This window comes from Conger conger, chromosome 11 (assembly GCF_963514075.1).
Source record: "Conger conger chromosome 11, fConCon1.1, whole genome shotgun sequence".
NCBI lineage: Eukaryota > Metazoa > Chordata > Actinopteri > Anguilliformes > Congridae > Conger > Conger conger.
The window spans coordinates 23511892-23531431 of NC_083770.1; positions in this window are offsets into that span (position 1 = coordinate 23511892).

Genomic DNA, 19540 nt, shown 5'->3' on the forward strand with positions numbered 1-19540 from the left:
ACTGTCAGGTCACATTCTGTCTGAGGAGCTGAATACCCTCGCCTCACCAGGAGGCCATCAAAACAAAAATTGCTCCTGGAAAAATGCCTTTTTGGCATGAATCGCTCATGTCGGAGAGATTTAGCTATCATAAATTGGGTGGGGAGGTGGGGGTGGGGGGCTTTGAAAAAAAGACGCATTAGTCCATTTTCTCGTTTTCTTTGGATGAGGTTTGCAGGCATTGTTAGTCCCTCTCCAGGCTCAATTAGATGTTCTTTCCAGATTCGTAGCTGAGCCACAACACACCGGCCTCTCTGCGTAAGAACAATAAGCCTCCGGAACATTCTGTCTCTGCCCAGAGTGCGGGGACCCACTGTGTGCACTATGTTTTTTTATTTGAATAAACAGACCAGTTAAAAAATGGAGGAGAAGTGTCTTATCCTGATCAGGACAGAGTTAATGGATCAATCAGCCTCATTAATTAAGCCTTCCCTTGACACACAGCGGGCTAAGTGACCTAGCATCACAAGAAGGCATTTACATTCTTTTGATGTATTTTAAGCTGATAGTTTATCCCTACCAGCTGATAATACTAAATATGATTGCATCATTAAATTTACCTGAATGATCTAATTACCAAACAATAGTGGAACGAATCATGGAGACGTAGATGTACATTTTATTCGGAGTGACTTTAGGGCATAAATAATCACAAGATCATAATTAGAAAGCAGTTAGCAACATGGAGTAGTTCCAATTCCTTCCTTTAGCGTGCAGGGACAACATCAAAGAGTTCTATGCTAAATGCATTAGGGCAGTTTGTTTATTGGTGGCTGGTTGGTTATATTTTTATAATGCTGTTTTATATTATATTGCTGTTAATCACACTTCTCAGATACTGGTCTAGTCTGATAGAGGACCTAAGTATATGTGTGTATGTGTATGCGTGTGTACTGGTGTGTGCACATGTGCATGTGTGTGTGTACAATATGATGGTAGGTAAATCTAAGAGAAGCTGAATTACCTGGCGCTACACACATATACACACACACAGACACACACATATGCATAGACACACACATGCACATATCTATTCTGAGATACTGCACACACACACACACACACACATCTACTCTCAGATACTGCGACACACAGATGCACACAGACACATGTACACATGCACACATACACACACACACACACACACACACACACACACACACAAACACACACACAGACACACACAGATCTATTCTGAGATACTGAAATTGGTATGCCAGAGCAGAGAATCCAGCATAAGCTTGTTTTAATCTCACGCAGGGTGTACACACGCAGGGTGAAATATGAAACACATGTGGTCTCATGTGTTAGAATCTGTAAGATGCTCTCTCCTATAACCTGTCTTGTCAGGTCTCTGAGGTCTGTTTTCTAAAAAAAATCTCAATATGCCAGTTCAAAGAGGAGTACAAAAAAAAGTTAGCTAGAAGGCTTTCATATGCTTTTGGGGGTAGAAGCATATTGAAAACGGATTTCATTTCATGCAGGGTATCTTTGATGGATTGTGAGAACATCTAACAAACCACACACCATGTGAAAACCGGGCAGGTCACAGGTGATGACGCCAGAGAGTGTGTGTGAGGGAGCGAATGTGGAAAATAACCACAGAACTGAATCTGACAACTGTATGTCGGCTCCAAAAGACAACCCCTGTTTACTGGCGGTTTTGGCCATGAGTATTCACCATCCTCTGGTTAAGGCAATCATCAATATCAGCTGACAAACCATAAAAACTTATAACATATAAACTTCTTTATCTGGAACAAAAAGAAAAGGAAAAACAAATACAATTGCATTAATATGCACATTAATTACACAAAACAACAATCCTTTGAAACTGCACTCTAGAGACCAGTTTGTAATCATTAAGGCTATAGTAAATGAATGCGTGTCTACCGTTTCAGCTATTCACATAACACTTAATTGTGGAAGGAAAACTAACATAATTGTTGCAGCCCAAACACAGCACTTTAATTTAAAAGCACGTGTTCATACAAAACTTTGAGGCAGCACTCTAAAACTGGCATACAAGAACAAAGGTAGGAATATAATTATTTTTCCCTTTGTTTGTGTAAAAAGGGAAATGTTTACAGAGTAACATAATTTTGCAGATGACTCAAGAAGGAAAGGCACGACATTGACGGTTGTTGGTATGAACTAAAACACAGATACAGTAAGTGCTGCAGCTATTTACACAAAGGTTAAATGTCATAGGGATAGACCAATAGGCAGTACAATGATTGAGTATCATCATCGTTTTACATATCAGCAGTGGATAGCACCCAAACAGCTTTCTGTAAATCTCTCTGTGTCGGTGTGAATGGCAATTAAAGGGAAAACACTGTTTATTTGCATTTGTTGCACTTTCTGGGCCCTGATAACAGCAGTCATTAACACTATTCGCAGGAGTGCCGACATGGCGGAAACCTCCCCACCGACAGGCGCTGATGTTGTAGTCACACCACCGCCACCAGTGCATCAGCGTGTTAAATCAACACTCGGCAGGGAAGTTAACACCCACGGAAAGTCACACAGTCGAGGTGGGAGCAGGATTCTGAAAAAGCTGCACAACATCGAACAAGACAGTTTCGCTACTGTGCACCTTCACCCGAAACGCACAGACGCGCTGTTCACCAGCTCAGTTGGTTAAGTCAAAGCCATGCAAAGCGCAAGATTCAGATATCAGTTTGCCCACCGACCAGACTTAGATACAGGTGCATATCGAAACAAATGTTTATCGCCCATCTCCGGTTTCGCATCGAGGGGAACCCCAAGAGGAGGAAATATCCCAGCAGCACCCGCTCTATGAGAATCCAGCTGCAATCTCTGAGTCAGGCTTTCGGTCTCGAGATGAGCAGGCATGTTGAAAAAGCTCTTGTTCTTGTTCTTATGTCACATAAACTGAGAATCACGAGAAAGGTTCCTTGAAAATGATTTTGATATGTGTGCCGTTAGTATTCCCCCATCACACAACTGAGCTTATTTTGCTGAAAATAATAAATAATTAATAATTTATAATACAGTATATACTTTATCATATACAATAAATAACAATGTAATTGTGTTGCAATTCGTGAAATAAGTCTGTGCTGAATGTTATCTGAGCTGCTTCCACTGGTTTGTGTGTATGTCTGACAGGCTGACAGTTGCTCTGAATGTGCATGGATGCCACCACAATGTGTGTGTGTGTGTGTGTGTGTGAGTTCCTTTTCACGCACATCTGCAGCTCTGACAGCTGTTATGATCCTGAGATCGGGACAGCAGCAGAAGCGTGTGGTGATGGTCATTCAACACTCGTTGTGTGTGTGTGTGTGTGTGTGTGTGCGCGCGCGTGTCTGCGAATGTACGTGATGGATGCTCGATCCTTGTGTGCACGTGTGAGTATCTACTGTTTCTACTCTGTGAGCTGTACTGGCTATAACAGCATCTATAACAGCTCTGAGTACCTACTGTTTCTAATCTATGAGCTGCACTGGCTATAACAGCATCTATACCTGCCCTGAGGATCCAGACACCAGCAGCCAGACACCAGGGCCTACTGAAGCGGAGAGGGTGCGTCTTCATTTCGGCCCATTACACCCACCCCCCTCGCCGCTGTTCAGCATATGGAAGTCAGTGTGCCTGAGTGACACCTTCTCATTCGCTGTCTCCCGGAAACGCCAGTCTGCCTAATGAGCCGTGCGTCGCTGCCCAATCGCATCACGCTCCTCGCTCACGACCACGAGCGCGTCCGCCGCTTCAGCGCGATCTGTCACTATGATCTGTGATGCTAATTTCCGCTAATACCCACACAGAACCGCGCTTGGAAGTGTTTTGACAGCGCGCTGGAGAAAAGGCTGCCATGCCATTAAAAATAGATCTTTCCCTACACCAGACCATAAAACAAATATTACAAGCAGATGAAAATGACATGAAGGGACTCCATTTCCCCCTTTTACTTTGCCTGTGAAATGTTATGGTTTGGTAATACATTACTAATCAAACGTTAATGTTAGATAAGCATGTGTGGGTATTCACAGATTTATTCTCTTTTTATACTTTCAGATGTAATGTCCTGGGGGATTGCTGGAGAATCCTGACTCTGTCACAGAGATTGCCACTTGTCTGTGTATAATTTAGCGTGCTTGACAAGTAAAATGTTGAGTTATCACAGTCTTTCTCTTCTTTGTTTCCCCAAGGCTTAAGAATGAATTATAAAAAGACTGAATGTTATCATCAAAATATATTATCAATTGTATTATAAAGGTATTTATGATACAATTTTGAGAACTGTGTGGTGTATGGTTACACTGATGGTAAACCACTTTACGATCAGTGTAACCATACCACATTGTTGACTTTTAAACATTGTGCTAAAATACCTTCAGGACTTAATTGGAATAGTGGCAATGCAACAGGATCCAGAAGACATTTATCCTTGAGCTTCCTTGCATGTGGTTTTATTGAGGAGCAGGTTCACTTGTCTCCGTATCTCCTCATTTGAATACACTTTTCAGACCTGCAGAACATAAGCTATTCTGTCTCCCTCTTAAAATCCATTTTAATGTCCTCTCTCTAATGGCGTCTTTAAGTTACATGTATTTATCGCTGCTCTTATCAGCATGCTTACCCATATACACTCACCAAGCACTTTATTAGGTAGACCTGTACACCAGCTTGTTAATGCAATTTTCACGCACAACAGTCTAGAGTTTGCAGAGAATAGTGCAAATAAAATAAAAAACGTCTAGTGAGCAGTTCTGCGGGAAAAAATGCCTTGTTAATGAGAGAGGTCAGTGGAGAAGGGCCAGACTGGTCAAAGCTGACAGAAAGATGACAGAAACGCAAATAACCACACATTACAACGGTGTAGAAGAGCAATGCATCAGCAAGGCTACAGCAGCAGAACCAATCTAAAAAATAAGTATAATAAATACCTAATACAGAGCTCACTGAGTGTATGTCACCATCCAAGAAACACATTGATACTCAGAAGTCAGCAGTGAAATATACAAAAACACAACCTTTTCAAAAGTCCGCAACACACACAGATAGATTACCTTGCTATAATTAATTGTGCTGGCCATCCCTGTCAGCTTGACCAGCTTATAAATTGAGGGTCAACCTGTGGTCAATCTGCTAGTGCTGCACAGCTGCAGCTACCACCTTTTTCAAAACATAGCTTGAGCTGGTTAACACATGTCTAGCTGGGAGCTGGTCTGAACTCGTCAACCAGCTGTTTCAAAACCTAGCTTGAGCTTCTTTTTTCAGCAGGGATTAGTACCACCAAATTTCCTAAGATCCAAACTGTCCATGCAAACAGAAGTAGCTTCCCATCAATTTAGTCCCTTTATAACCCTTTTCTTAAATAGAGGACAATTTCAATTACAATACCTGAAGTGATTTATCCGTTGAAAGCGGAAGAGGGAGAGGAGAAAGGCTGTAAAATCTTAGCGTGATTCTTCACTCCGGAGCGAGAAACACAAAGAGACAGGCTGTCTGCTAGCGTCCCGTCAGACCTCTCCACAGCCCGCTGATTCACAACAATCTGTTTGTTTACATGAGAGGACAAACTGCTTCTCCCGCTCTCTGTCATCAAAAATTCATTTGTTTTCCATCATTCTGGAGCAACATGTTCTCTTTCCTATCCATCGTCTATTGCTGAGCATTGTTTACAACAGAGCCATAACATGGGAGGACAGGCCTACTGCTTCTGGAAGAAAATGGATGAAAATACAAACAAAGTAAGCCTAGTGTTTCGGTCTCTCCACACAGTAGGCCTATCGATATGTGCACTACGTTTTCAAAGCAATCAACTGCACATTTGAAGCATAGAACATGCTCAATTCAAAACAAAAAAAAGGAAATAAATGGCATTTTGACAACTGTGTTCTCTGCCTAAACTAAGCCAATATTAGCCATGTGGCTAACAAATAGCACAAATTTACAGATGTAGCCTGAAGGAAGAAGAATTTGAATATGTTATTTCGGTAGCTCATTTGAAGTGAAATGGTGCTGATTAGCGGTCCAATAATCAAAAGTGAAAAATTTAAATCGCACACTTCTCCATGCAATGAAAACCATTTTCAATGGCATGGAGAGAAGTGTACCAGGAGATCCGTATCAGACACAGTTCACTGAAAATTTGTCAACTACTAAAATCAGTATTCCAAGTAATTACTGTAAAAATTTTTGTTTGTGCCTTAATTTGGAGTGATGTGACGATGAGGTGATGACATGTAATTTGGGGTCATATACTGAATGTAACTTAGTAAAGTATAAGAATCCAGATTTCTGTAGGGAAAAGATATGAAGTGATACATATGATTGTATACATGTGTTTAATCAATACTTCAGAGGGTATATTTTAGATGTTTAAGTTATAAACATTGACTGTAAAGTTAGAAATGTGGCACAGTAGAGTGTGGGGGAAAGTTTAAATTGTATAATAAATTTTGGGCTGTAGCATGAAGTAGGGGGTGTTTGTGGCTCAGTGGCAGTAGAACAGTTTAGCAGCAGCAAATACAGAGCTTGTGAATAGCATCACGGACTCTCCTGAATGAGTTCACAAATAAATATCAGAGTGTCACATCACATTCAAATAAAGGCTACATGCAATGTATCACAATATTATATATTGACCTCACACAGGTTATGTATTATGGCTCACTATCCCCCCTATTCCCCTAAGTGAAGCCATTGTGAGTGACATTAATGATTACTAAATGTGCCGTAATTGTAATAATATAGATATATACTTTTTTTTTTTACGAAAATGAAATATATTTTACATGTTTGAAACATGAAAAAAAAAAAATGTTTTCATTAGTTTGAAATTGGGGTCATATCTGACCCCAGTTGTTCATTACTGTGTGTAAAATATGTTGGTTGCTGTGTCTTGACAAATGTGGGGGTCTGACTTTGGTTAGGCTACTCATTCAAAATGAGAGATAAACGGCAATGGAGCTAGAACAAAGCTAAACGCCTGAAATTAACAGGCAGCACTTGGCAAGCCAATATTAAAAAGGAAGAAAAAATTATAGCGAGAGGCAGAACCTTTACTCTCATCCAGTCGGGATATTAAGTATTGCTCCGGGGTTCAGGGCAACTGGCTTAGCCGTGGCGGAGTTCATGTTTACCCTGGTCGTGTGGTGAGTCAATTAAGGAGCGGACGGTACGTCCGGTCAAGCGGGGCTGTGAAAGCGCTAATACCGCATCTCTCTTCCGCGAGTTCACGGTAAACAACTTATTAACATTCACATATTGGTGGTGTTCTGTGACAGACAGCGAGCGGTCAGGATTTACTTACATCCGATTTAATTACACAAATCAATGCTGTTCCACCTGGTCCCTGCATACACTGGAGGAGAACTGACCTACTTTTTCCACTTGGAAATGTGAAGAGGGGAAAGATATATTCATGCATGGCATATTTCTTTCCGCTTTTTATGATGTCTGTGGCTGCTTATACCCTTGCCTTGAGTAAAGTGGCGCTAGAACTATTTGACTATTAGCTTGGATTTATAACTGATGGATAGCATGGGTAGCGAAGATTAATTCAAGTTCAATTCAAGAAATTCTAAGAGATATGTGTGCCTATCACTTACATTTTGCTAGCACAAGTAAATACCCCATGGGTTTATTCTTGTGAACAGTTGCCATTGCAACAAGGCATTGGTCATTATCATTTTGTGTCCTCCATCTTCCTCTCTGACTAAACTCGTTGTTTCACATTGTAAACAAAGGGCTGCACAGTGGAAAGCTGGACTTAATTAACATGATTATTTCTCATGAGTGTATTAGGTGTAGGTGTTACACTGTAGAATGCCCAGTGTTAATTAGAGTAGATACAGTATATGAATCCACTGTGGCCATAGTGAACTCAAATAAACTCAGAGTTGGTTTAACACTGAGCATTGTGCTCTGAACACTCCCCTGCAGTTAATGGAACCATGCCCTTACACTCCTCTGCCACACCTCATATTCAGCTCACATGTCATTACCTCATTGTTAAATTTGCACACATTATGTAATAGCAAGTGTTTCATAACTCATAAGCATCAAGTCATTTCTTTATAGTGCTTATGAAGGATCATTCATGGAAAGTGTTACCTGATGTTGTTACTCTAGTTTGGGTCAATGCTATGTAAGGTCCACTCCTGACCAGACTGTCTGGTTTCCAGCACTTCTCGTGGGGCAGCGTCACATTTTGCATTATGTTTGTCAAAGAGCTTTCAGTGCCAATACCAGTGTCCTTTCTCCACCCAGACATATTGTGCGGCTGCTAATGTAATCCTCAGTGGCATTAATGGTGATATCTCTGACAGAGGGCCTACCTTCTCTTGGAGAAAATGATGATGCAAAAGATCGGTGTGAGGTTCACGACAAACGATCCTATCCTGACTGATGTGGTGGTATTAAACCTCCACCCCCCTGGACTTTAGGCACAGAATACATTTTGGCTGTGTGGCTTACTGAATTTGTAGTAACTTCCTCCAGGGAGGTTTGACTGTATGTGCATCCACTGTTGAGCATTTATGCAAAGCTTTTGGCTCATGATCGCTGAGTTTGTTTGCAGCCCTAATCGTTAAAAATGTGTTTAATTATGCATACGATGTGGAGGCACTATGCTAAGGACTGGTATCTCAGGAAAAGATCTGCAATGGGTTAGCACTCAAAGCTACACACTTCAGCACAAAGTATCCTTCTGGAACAGTTCCAGGTCAAAGTTCCTCCATCCCCTCTCTCCAAAATACCTGATGATCACAGTATAATATTTGTTATACTATGAATTCGAACTTCACAAAACAGATCATATGAATATGTATATTAACTGCCAATTTAAGTCTTATTTAAGTCTAAATTTCATTGCAGTCAAACTGATTAACTTTTCAGTGTCCCATGAATTTATTCCAGTGTTATCAATGAATAGCAGACTGTGATTGCCTATTTACTTGAAACCATTCAAATGGACATTATGGATTATGCATTCATTTTAGCGGCATCCACCTCTGTATTTTCCTGTTATTTTGAGATTTTGATTTCCAATATATTAACGTGCCCCTGCCTAATTGTCTGGTATGGTAAATTGATCCGGTGGAGCACAGTTGCACTGGGTGTCTCTAGCACTCCCATGGAGACTTGTGTGATTTGTATAACAAATATAATGCATGGCTTGATTGTGCTGAAGATATCACCATAAAATAAAATTATTTGGAATTAACTGAATAACAAATAGCACTAAAACTCATTGCTTTGATGTCCTGCATGATGTGCTACAATATATGAAGAGCTGATGAAAAGGCTGCATATGTTCAAAATGCTTGTTAGCACAATTAATTTACCAAATGACAGAAGTGTCCATCTACTATAAATTTAGCCACAGCATCTGAATCACTCTCAGTGCCTGGCTCAACAGTTTTATCTGCACCTTGAGAACAAGTCGTATGTGTTCCTCTGGCAAGTACAGCGCGTGACCAGAAGAGACAGTCAATTAGAGTGTCCGATTATAAAAGCTAATCCACACTGTTTACGGTGCCTGTCATAAAGAGCGCATTAGGAAAAGGGCCGTATCCATCACCTCTTTGTTCCCGCCGAAACAACAGGCAGCAAAAACGTAATATTCCCAAAGCTTGTTACCTGCCTGGGCTGTTAGGAATAAATCAGGGGCGTTTGTAAGGATCATTGAGACAGCGCATCTTTTAACTCTTTAGGATCATCAATCAGCCTTTGATTTAACGCCCCGTGGAAGGAGCGATCCTGGACCTATGGTAACACAGAGAGAAACACAGTCATAATAAAAGCAGCGCTGCTCTAGTCATAATAATAGGAACACAGCTGCCACGGCGGATGGCAATTATTGTCTCCCCGCTGATATATCACCTCCAAGAGTTATTGTCCGCACCCCGAGGACTGAGCAACACGCACTTTTTCATCTCATTCCGCATGACAAATATGTTCAATAAAGGAATAAAGGCACATCGTTCGCACCAGCTGCCTTTATGAAAATGCAAAAAGAAAGAAATAAAAATGTGGGTGTGAAATGAAGACAAATGACACAGGCAAGCATCCATGTACCACGTACCTGCAAACATCATGAATAAATATTGACACATTACTAATACTTTTGCTTTGTAAACCTCCCATAGACAAGCTGAAGGGTTTTTATAGACATTTTATACGTATTGTAAAAACTGGCTTCATTATTGGGCTCCTAAGTCTTTCATAAGGCGTTGTTTATCTCACATAGACAGCTGATATTGACAGTTACAGATACAAATCATAGATGTTTGACTCATATGAACCCTGGTCTAAGGTTTATTCATTAATTCTCTGTCTATGTTAGTCTGGGGCCTGTGCACGGAGCTGTAAAATCGTGGGACCGGCGTAAGCAGATAGATTTCATGTCCATGGTAGAGCAGCGCTGTACACGCTTTCTGGGGATTGAGGCCGTTTCCTTTGTGCCTTAGCCGCAGATTGTTCGTCACCCGCTGCTTTTTCTGAGATTTAATGGCGGTACTCTGCGCGAGATATGGCTCATTACGGGGTGAGGGTCTGAGCGCATGAGTAGCGGGCTGCATATACACCTCAAATGGCTTTTTTTTTTTCGTCCGTCTTCCAGGAAAGGCTGAGCTGCGGTGTAATGTAAATCACAAGCCAATGAGCTGAGGGTAGGGGTCGAGCCAGGGGTCACCCAGAATCCCGAGCGGCAGGACGGCTCCGCGCTCGTGAATTTCCCCGCGCTCGAGGGCCAGGGGGATGCTGCCACGTATAATAATTAAAGCATGAATTATTTTTTATGATGCGCGAATGTGTAATGTGCAGGACGTGTGAACGCGTGAGTGAGTGGATGTGGAACAGTCAGCCCAACAGGGCTCTGCTGCTGCTTCAGTGGAAGATGATCGCAGCCATTTCCTGATGTTTTTCCTTGTAATGACTCATCATTCCACACCCAGCGTGCTGTCTTTCAGGGTGACTCCTCTTCCCTCTGAACGCTGCCAGGCAGAAAAACACAACTCTTAGTGGTGGTCATGACCACGTGATTTAACTGGCTTCCAAGTCTTATGTCATTCAATTACCTCCTACAATTATAATACAGTGTTGTTTCCATTCCACTGTTTCTCTAATCAAATTATTACTTCTAAAGTACTGTATCAGACGATGTTACATTTGCTGGCCAAATATCTTTGGTCAGAGAGCTCTCAGCACATGCATTTCTGAATGAAGAAGTCCCTCTGAAAACCCATCCATCCAAAGTATCTCAATGTGTGACATAATAAAGTCACACAAGGGTGGTTCAAAGAGGAACAAGCCCAAAGGTGAAGCCACCATAGAAAATCAATTGATTTGTAGTGGGAGTTCCTGGTGTTATCACCATCGGACAGATAAACTGAACTCAAAAGGGCATTGCGAGCGCCTGTCCTTTCAGTAATCGGGATGACACGCTTCAGCGTGAAGTCAATACAGATCAGTTCTGCTGAGGATTCATCCGTCTGTGCCACCCGCAAACTAACATCGATATCTAACGCCTTCAATTTCCATATTTTACTTAATCTTTTATATTTACCAGTGTGGCTCCAACTTAGCAGTACCGACAGAGGAATCAAACAAGCAGCATAAAGTGCGGCCTCTGGTCGGTTTGAGCTACCAATTAATCTTTCTTGAAAACCATGAAAAGACTTGCAAGAATGGAAAACGTGCATGGTGTGCACCCGGTCTACTTAGGGGCACAGTGACATAGTTCACGTTGGATGTCCTTGGCACTGAGATGACCCAGTGCGGGACGTCATGCTGGGAGGCTGTGGCGGTAATGAAATGGAGGTGCGCTGAGGCCGGGATTGGAGCGGGATTTAGGCTTGAAAGGAAGAGGGATAACGGTGGCGTATCTGCTAAACCCCCATCTGTCATTGTGTTCAGCCACCTCTCCATGAGCTAACTATCCGCCTCCCCTACAGTCACTCATCCGCTTATCCAGCCTTCCCATCGCTGAAGAATGGGAACGCTTCACGGACCCTGGAAACTATTTTCCTTATTCTGGAATAATCCTACTGGATGGCGAAGTCTGTGGCAGCCTGTCATGTTGTCCGAAGCGAGAGGCACATGTTTTCATTCTTGCCGTCTTCTGCTGGAATGTCTGTACAAAGTAGTTGTCTTTCGCTGGATCTGTGCATACATACACAGCTCAAGGTGAACAAAGATGTCAAAACAAAATAATGCAGTAATGGCATTGGAATTTATATGTGAAAACAGTGAAGTCTAACTCTGTTGAGATGAAAGTCACTGTTACATAAACAGAGTGACAGTGAATATTACTTGATTATTAACATCAGGATGAAAGAAAATATGCCTCTCTCAGCACCCTATTAGTTGTTTTTGTTTCAATCCAGTGAATCAAGTAATTATTTTTCAAGCCTCTTGTAAGACAGTGATACCCTTCAGATGTCCTTTAAAACACACTTGATCAAACCTGTTTACTCTTTATTTCAACAGCACATCCAGCCAAACATTATACAGCGCATACATATAAATGAGCAACTAAGGTGACCTTAAAATGAAAGTGTCCGTTCAGGCCTGTCTGCCATTTTGGGCTTTCATTATCCGTGTGCCATGTTCCTGTTATTCAGCATTCTCTACTGACTGCAAATGATCTTTGACTCTTTCTGTTTTTTAAGATGTGTGAGTACACAAATCACTGAATCTGCTGCTTTCCTTTAACGTACACAAGCACTTTCATTCTAACAGCTAAACTTGTGCTGTATATGTTTATAACACATTGCATGTGCTATTTTCATTTCACACAGAATAATTTAATGCCTTATTAATATTGGTAGAGCGAGGCATAATGAGTGTACTGCATATTTGTACTATTGTTGCAATAGACAGCCGTTGTGGTAATATCATCGGGAAGCAATCCCAAGGGAAGGGTGCTTTATATAAACATGTTTTGTCCCTGGGAGAACTGAATCAATTCCTCCCTTCCTCCTGCATATATACATGTAACTGGAGAAAACAGCAATGAATGTGAAGTAAAATAAAATTGTATATTTTCTTAAGTCACAACAAAGTGTAGGTATAACTATAAGCATTAGCAATATGCACTATTATTTAGTACAGCATTCGTATTAGTGCATAATTAAACAGAATATGCCTTATCATTTCCACTTTGTCTTCGATGCCAACGTTGTTTTAAATGAAACCTGGCCACCAACATCACTGTCGTATGTGAGAGGCTGAAGCAGGAAAATGCATTTCAGTAATAAAAGGGAGTCCATTTTGTAATTTAATTGAGTGATAATTTAATTCCTCTTTCTAATTCATGGCAGGGGACAGACTAGTCCTGCCTTATAATTGCTTGTCAGCTTCAGTAAATCTTCTTTACTTAAGGAAAAATGGGAAGGGTAGAGAGAGAGAGAGAGAGAGAGGGGGGTGAAGGAGAGAGGGAGGGAGGGAAAGGGGGGAGGGAAAGAGGGAGAGAGATGTGTAGGACACTTTGACAGTAGAGGATGTTTCCAATTCCTCTGATTTGGAATAATGTGGTTTTCCATTTGGGGAATGAATAATGGGGATGTTGATTGATCACAGCTGAAGTTAAGAGCTCAGCCTGGACTCTGCTGTCAGTGGACAGTGACAGCGAGCACTGTTATTTACTCTGGAACATCTCACTGTAATACACATATGACTGAATCACCGTCCATCCTCCATGAACACAGCGAGCAGTGTTATTTACTCTGGAACATCTCACTGTAACACACATATGACTGTTATTTACTCTGGAACATCTCACTGTAACACACATATGACTGTTATTTACTCTGGAACATCTCACTGTAACGCACATATGACTGTTATTTACTCTGGAACATCTCACTGTAACACACATATGACTGTTATTTACTCTGGAACATCTCACTGTAACACACATATGACTGTTATTTACTCTGGAACATCTCACTGTAACACACATATGACTGTTATTTACTCTGGAACATCTCACTGTAACACACATATGACTGTTATTTACTCTGGAACATCTCACTGTAACACACATATGACTGTTATTTACTCTGGAACATCTCACTGTAACACACATATGACTGTTATTTACTCTGGAACATCTCACTGTAACACACATATGACTGTTATTTACTCTGGAACATCTCACTGTAACACACATATGACTGAATCACTGTCCATCCTCTTATTTACCCTGGAACATCTCACTGTAACACACGTATGACTGAATCACCATCCATCCTCCATGGTTCTCATAACAATGGTTCATCATCCAAAAAATACAAATAGTTTATTTATGTTATTGTTATGCATCCATGCGTTATGCGTCCATGCATGCCTGTGTGTGTGTACATCCCTGTGTGTGTGTGCGTATGTGTACATGCCTGTGTGTGTGTTCGTGTGTGTACATGACCATGTGTGTACGTGTGTACATGCCTGTGTGTGAGTGCGTGTGGGTACATGCCTGTGTGTGTGTGCATGTGTGTACATGCCTGTGTGTGAGTGCGTGTGTGTATATGCCTGTGTGTGTGCGTGTGTGTACATGCCTGTGTGTGAGTGCGTGTGGGTACATGCCTGTGTGTGTGTGCATGTGTGTACATGCCTGTGTGTGTGCGTGTGTGTACATGCCTGTGTGTGTGCGTGTGTGTACATGCCTGTGTGTGTGCGTGCGTGTACATGTCTGTGTGTGTGTGTGCATGTGTGTACTTGCCTGTGTGTGTGCATGTGTGTACATACCTGTGTGTGTTTGCGTGTGTGTACATGTTTGTGTGTGAGTGCGTGTGTGCACATGTTTGTGTGTGTGTGCATGTGTGTGTATATGCTTGTGTGTGAGTGCGTGTGTGTACATGCCAGTGTGTGTGTGTGTGTGCGTGTGTGTACATGCCTGTGTGTGCGTGTGTGTACATGCCTGTGTGTGTGTGCATGTGTGTACATGCCTGTGTGTATGCGTGTGTGTACATGCCTGTGTGTGTTTGCATGTGTGCACGTGTTTGTGTGTGTGCACGTGCGTGAATATGCCTGTGTGTGTGTGGGCATGCGTGTACATCTCTGTGTGTGTGTGTGTGTGTGCATGCCTGTGTGTGTGTGTGTGTGCGTGCGTGTACATGCTTGTGTGTGTGTGTGTGTGTGTGCGTGTGTACATGTTTGTGTGTGTGCGTGTGTGTACATGCCTGTGTGTGTGTGCGTGTGTGTACATGCCTGTGTGTGTGCGTGTGTGTACATGCCTGTGTGTGTTTGCATGTGTGCACATGTTTGTGTGTGTGCACGTGCGTGTATATGCCTGTGTGTGTGTGTGTGCGTGCGTATACATGTTTGTGTGTGTGTGCGTGTGTGCATGCCTGTGTGTGTGTGTGTGTGCGTGCGTGTACATGTTTGTGTGTGTGTGCGTGTGTGTACATGCCTGTGTGTGTGTTGGAAGCAGGACCGGTAGATGACAAAAGAGTAAGAATTGGAACAAGTAGACATGGAAATGGCACTGCTTGTCAAACAGTGAGTGGCGCTGATTGCTCCCACAGAGTCACAGTAAGTTAGGAGAGGAGCAACCTTAAACATGTCTAACTCGTTCTTAGCACTGGGAGAGCAGTGGTAGTGTGTGAGCTTGTGTGTGTCTGGGGGCTGAACGCTGGACCAGAGTGACACCTGCTGGACTGAGGCTCCTGACAGATTTATCTGTGTCATTAATTTCTCTGGTGTTTCCATCTGTGGGAAGCTGGTTCCCTTTCCTAATTGTGGAGTTTGTCAAAGCTGCTGAAACCATGGTGCTGAATTTCTGCCTTACCGTCTTGCTTGAATATCATGACAGCCCATAACCCAACTGTTTTCTTTTTTCTCATATCAATGTAATAAGACAAATCAACCATCCAAAGAAGAGATGGATGGATGAGGTACAATAAAAACATTTTTACATTACCTTTTTAGTAGCATACAGTCCATCGCTCAACTGGAATACTTTAGCAAGCTGCATGGTTTCAACATCTTAACATCTCCTCTGGGTGACATGACATGGTTTATGTGCAGTAAGTGACATCACTTATATGGTATGACATCACTTATGTGTGGATTTGATCAATTTTACAGGTCTAGCCCATGCTAACCCCTGTTAGCCGGGTGCCCACGCTAAACACTGCAACGATCTATTGCCCGATCTGTAAGATCATTGCATTACTCAATTCATGAATGAAATTTGCAGCAATTTGCTTGTCAATTTAAGCCATTTCTAATTACATTTTAAATAATGCACACCATACAGGAATCAGCTTTGGCTGAGACTGCACAGAAAATGCTTATACAGTGTAGAAAGTAACAGTAACCATTGCACATTATTGACAAAGAGGTATATCTATCTATCTATTTATCTATCTATATATCTATTTTAAGCAAAACCAAAGGAATTACTAAAGTCCATAGTGGCATACTGTAGTACAGTATAGTGCTCTTAACAAATTATTGGGCACTGCAAAAAAAATCAATGGAATATTTATGATAATATTTCTATACTCACATACTGGTCACCACAAATGAGACAGTGAAAACCTTGGCTGCCATTTCTCACATCATATTAAGACTGTAGAGAAGACTCCTGTGACAGGCTGCATGTTGAGCTGACCAACTCTTCCAGCTCTTAACTGCTTACAAAATGGCGGTTAAACAGCTCTATGAGCTGATTTTCACGGCCAAGGTGTGGAGTCCTTCAGAGATAATAAGAAAACTCAAGATAAAAATGTAGCTTTGACGAGCAATTAATTAAAGTTCCTTTCACTAAAAAACTGAAAGTGTGGAATTGGTTTAATTATACGTACTGTGGGTGGGAAATAAAGGAACAGGAAGGTTCCGGTAATGAGGCCCTCTAACACACATAAAGACTCCAGTCCCAAGTGCTATCACTTCTGACAGAATGACATACAGGAATAAAAAGGGCTATTTTTAATCATTAAATTAGGCCACCTCCATTGAGATGAGCCTTTTATCGAGTGTCTTTTATTTAGCAGTTTAAAAAGTGAACTTAAAACTTGCTGGTGTGTCTGGAATATTCTTTGGACAGGAATGTATAGCACAGTATAGAAGTGTTTATTAGGATATTAAAAAATCATTTATTTGTGATTTTGGTTTTGCATTCAGCAGCAATAATGTGACCATAAAGAAAATGCTCTTTTTCAAAGTTAGACTTCAGCAAGTCATTTTCGAGAAGGAGATGGAGACAGTTTTGCAGTGAGAGGAATTGAGTATTTCTCTGAGGCTTAGTGGAGGTATTCAGGATAAACAGATTCAGTAGCAGAGAGAGATGTTATCACTTAACAGGAAGTGGCAGGACAGAGAGTCATAAACTGTACTGCTCAGGGGATCTGTGTTTGAGCTGTGGCTCAAATGTCCTACAATCATTCCACGTTGTGTCACCTTTTTTGGTGATGCACAATCAATCATAGTTTGTAATATTTTACTTTTACTGCATTTACCCCAGGTGACATGTGAGGTGTGGCTTGATTGGCAGATGTCTTCATCATTAAAGAGACATTCTGTGCAACAACATGCTTCTGTTTGGTTTCCCTGGCTCCATTATAGCTCCAGTACGGTCCAAATTAAAATTCTGATTGTATTCCAAACTGGACTCTAAAAATATGAGTCGCTGCATTCAGTTGGTTTGACTCTGTAGTATTGTGACAAAATTTTGTGCTTTCATGGAGGGTTTGCAGAATGACCTGAGAAGTTCTAGACTGGCACATCACTCTTTTAAAAATCTTTTACCATGATACACCAGGTGTATCCAACATGCATCCCATTTCCACACTTACACATTAATAATTTACAGTGCTACGGGGCATTAAATAAAATAAAATATGTTGTCTTTGTCAATTCACTATGTGGAAAATTGAAAGGAATCTACAGAGGTACAAATACCCGGCGGACACTGCGTGTCTGCGCTACGCTCTTCACATCGGGGGGGGGGGGGGGGGGGGTCTGCCTTTCCTCTTTCAACTTCAGAGCCCAGATTCCTACTTTGAAACGGCATCATTAAATCTGAATTACATGTACGGCTGCATAATAGAAAGCACCAGCCACCCTGCGTTTGATTAGAAAAATAACGCTGGACACCGCCGTCTCAGCTGAATGTGAGGGATATAATAACAATGAAAATGAAACCCTTCTGGACTTGAATGACAAGGACAGCCTTTGATATGGAAATTCTTCATATTTCATCAAGCAGGTTCATTTTATACAGACGTGAAGCATGTAATGAATCCATACATTTTGGCGAATGTTTACGCTTCTACGCTATTCATCACACTCAACATACATAAAATGCATATGATTATCCACCACATGGTTTTTGGTGGAATGCGCACATTGGTGAATGTCTTAATTAGCTCATGGATAGGCTAGCTTGTCATTTTAAGCCTGACGTCATATAAAAGTGGAGTAAGATCCCCTCTCTTCCTTCCACAATGGCCAGTGAGCTCAAAGGGAGGTAAGAGCATTCTGTAGGAATCTGGTGAGAAAGGGTTGGACAGAAAGGACAAAGACATGTTGAAGTTGCCGTTGTTATTGATATGTTCGGCTGTAATGCCTGGGGTGCTGGCAGGGGTCTCAATGACATGCCATTAAAAAACAAAATGTGGATATAAATACTCTATTCTCCTCCTTATCCTCCTCTTCCTCCACCTGTCTTTATCACATTATGATATTCTATACATATTACACACAGTATTCTACAATTACCAGTCTTCAATCTTCAAAGTAATTAGAATGAGTACACTTTAAATCTCTCATCATTTGATGATCTCATTTGTCTGTTTCTTGTCTGATGTTTTGTGCTGTGAAAGGTTTATATTTGTCTTACATGCTCCAAACAAATTGGCCAGAGGGGGATAATAGGAATTTGGTTTATTTTTTTGTTTGTTTAAAGAATGAATACAGGAACATAAACCCACGTATAATTAAGATGAGTTGCTATCTAAAACATACTGTATATGTTTCTTCATTATATTTCTGTGTACAAAAATTTCAGATTGTTAATACTTCAAAGAGTTGCAAAGCTGCATGCCTTGTGTGACTAGGCTACTGCACACAAGCATCTATATCCATAAAATGTATCCCCTCCACCCACACTTTGCTCGCTAGAACATACATTGTCTGCTTGTTTACGAGGCGTGAATGTTTTTTTCTCACCCGGCCTGTATTAAATTCACAAACTTGACAGGCTTTTTCACATGGCATCAAATGCAGACGATGTCTTGCTTACATGTCAAACCCGCGCAGCCGACATCTTCAATTACACTCATCTCCCACGGACACATATGCTCCTGTCAGCCCACGCTTTGATGCACTGTCAGTGGCAGGGTATGGATGCGTGTGGAGACTGGGAAGAGGGGGGGTATTGTGGGCACTGGGAATTTCAGGCCCATTCCTTCACATTCCAGGTGCTACATTTATTCTGCTGTGAAATCCCAGACCTGAGAGCGCTGTGGTACGGCAGGACTTCTGATATCACATGAAGGACTGGTGAAAAAAAGCTCTA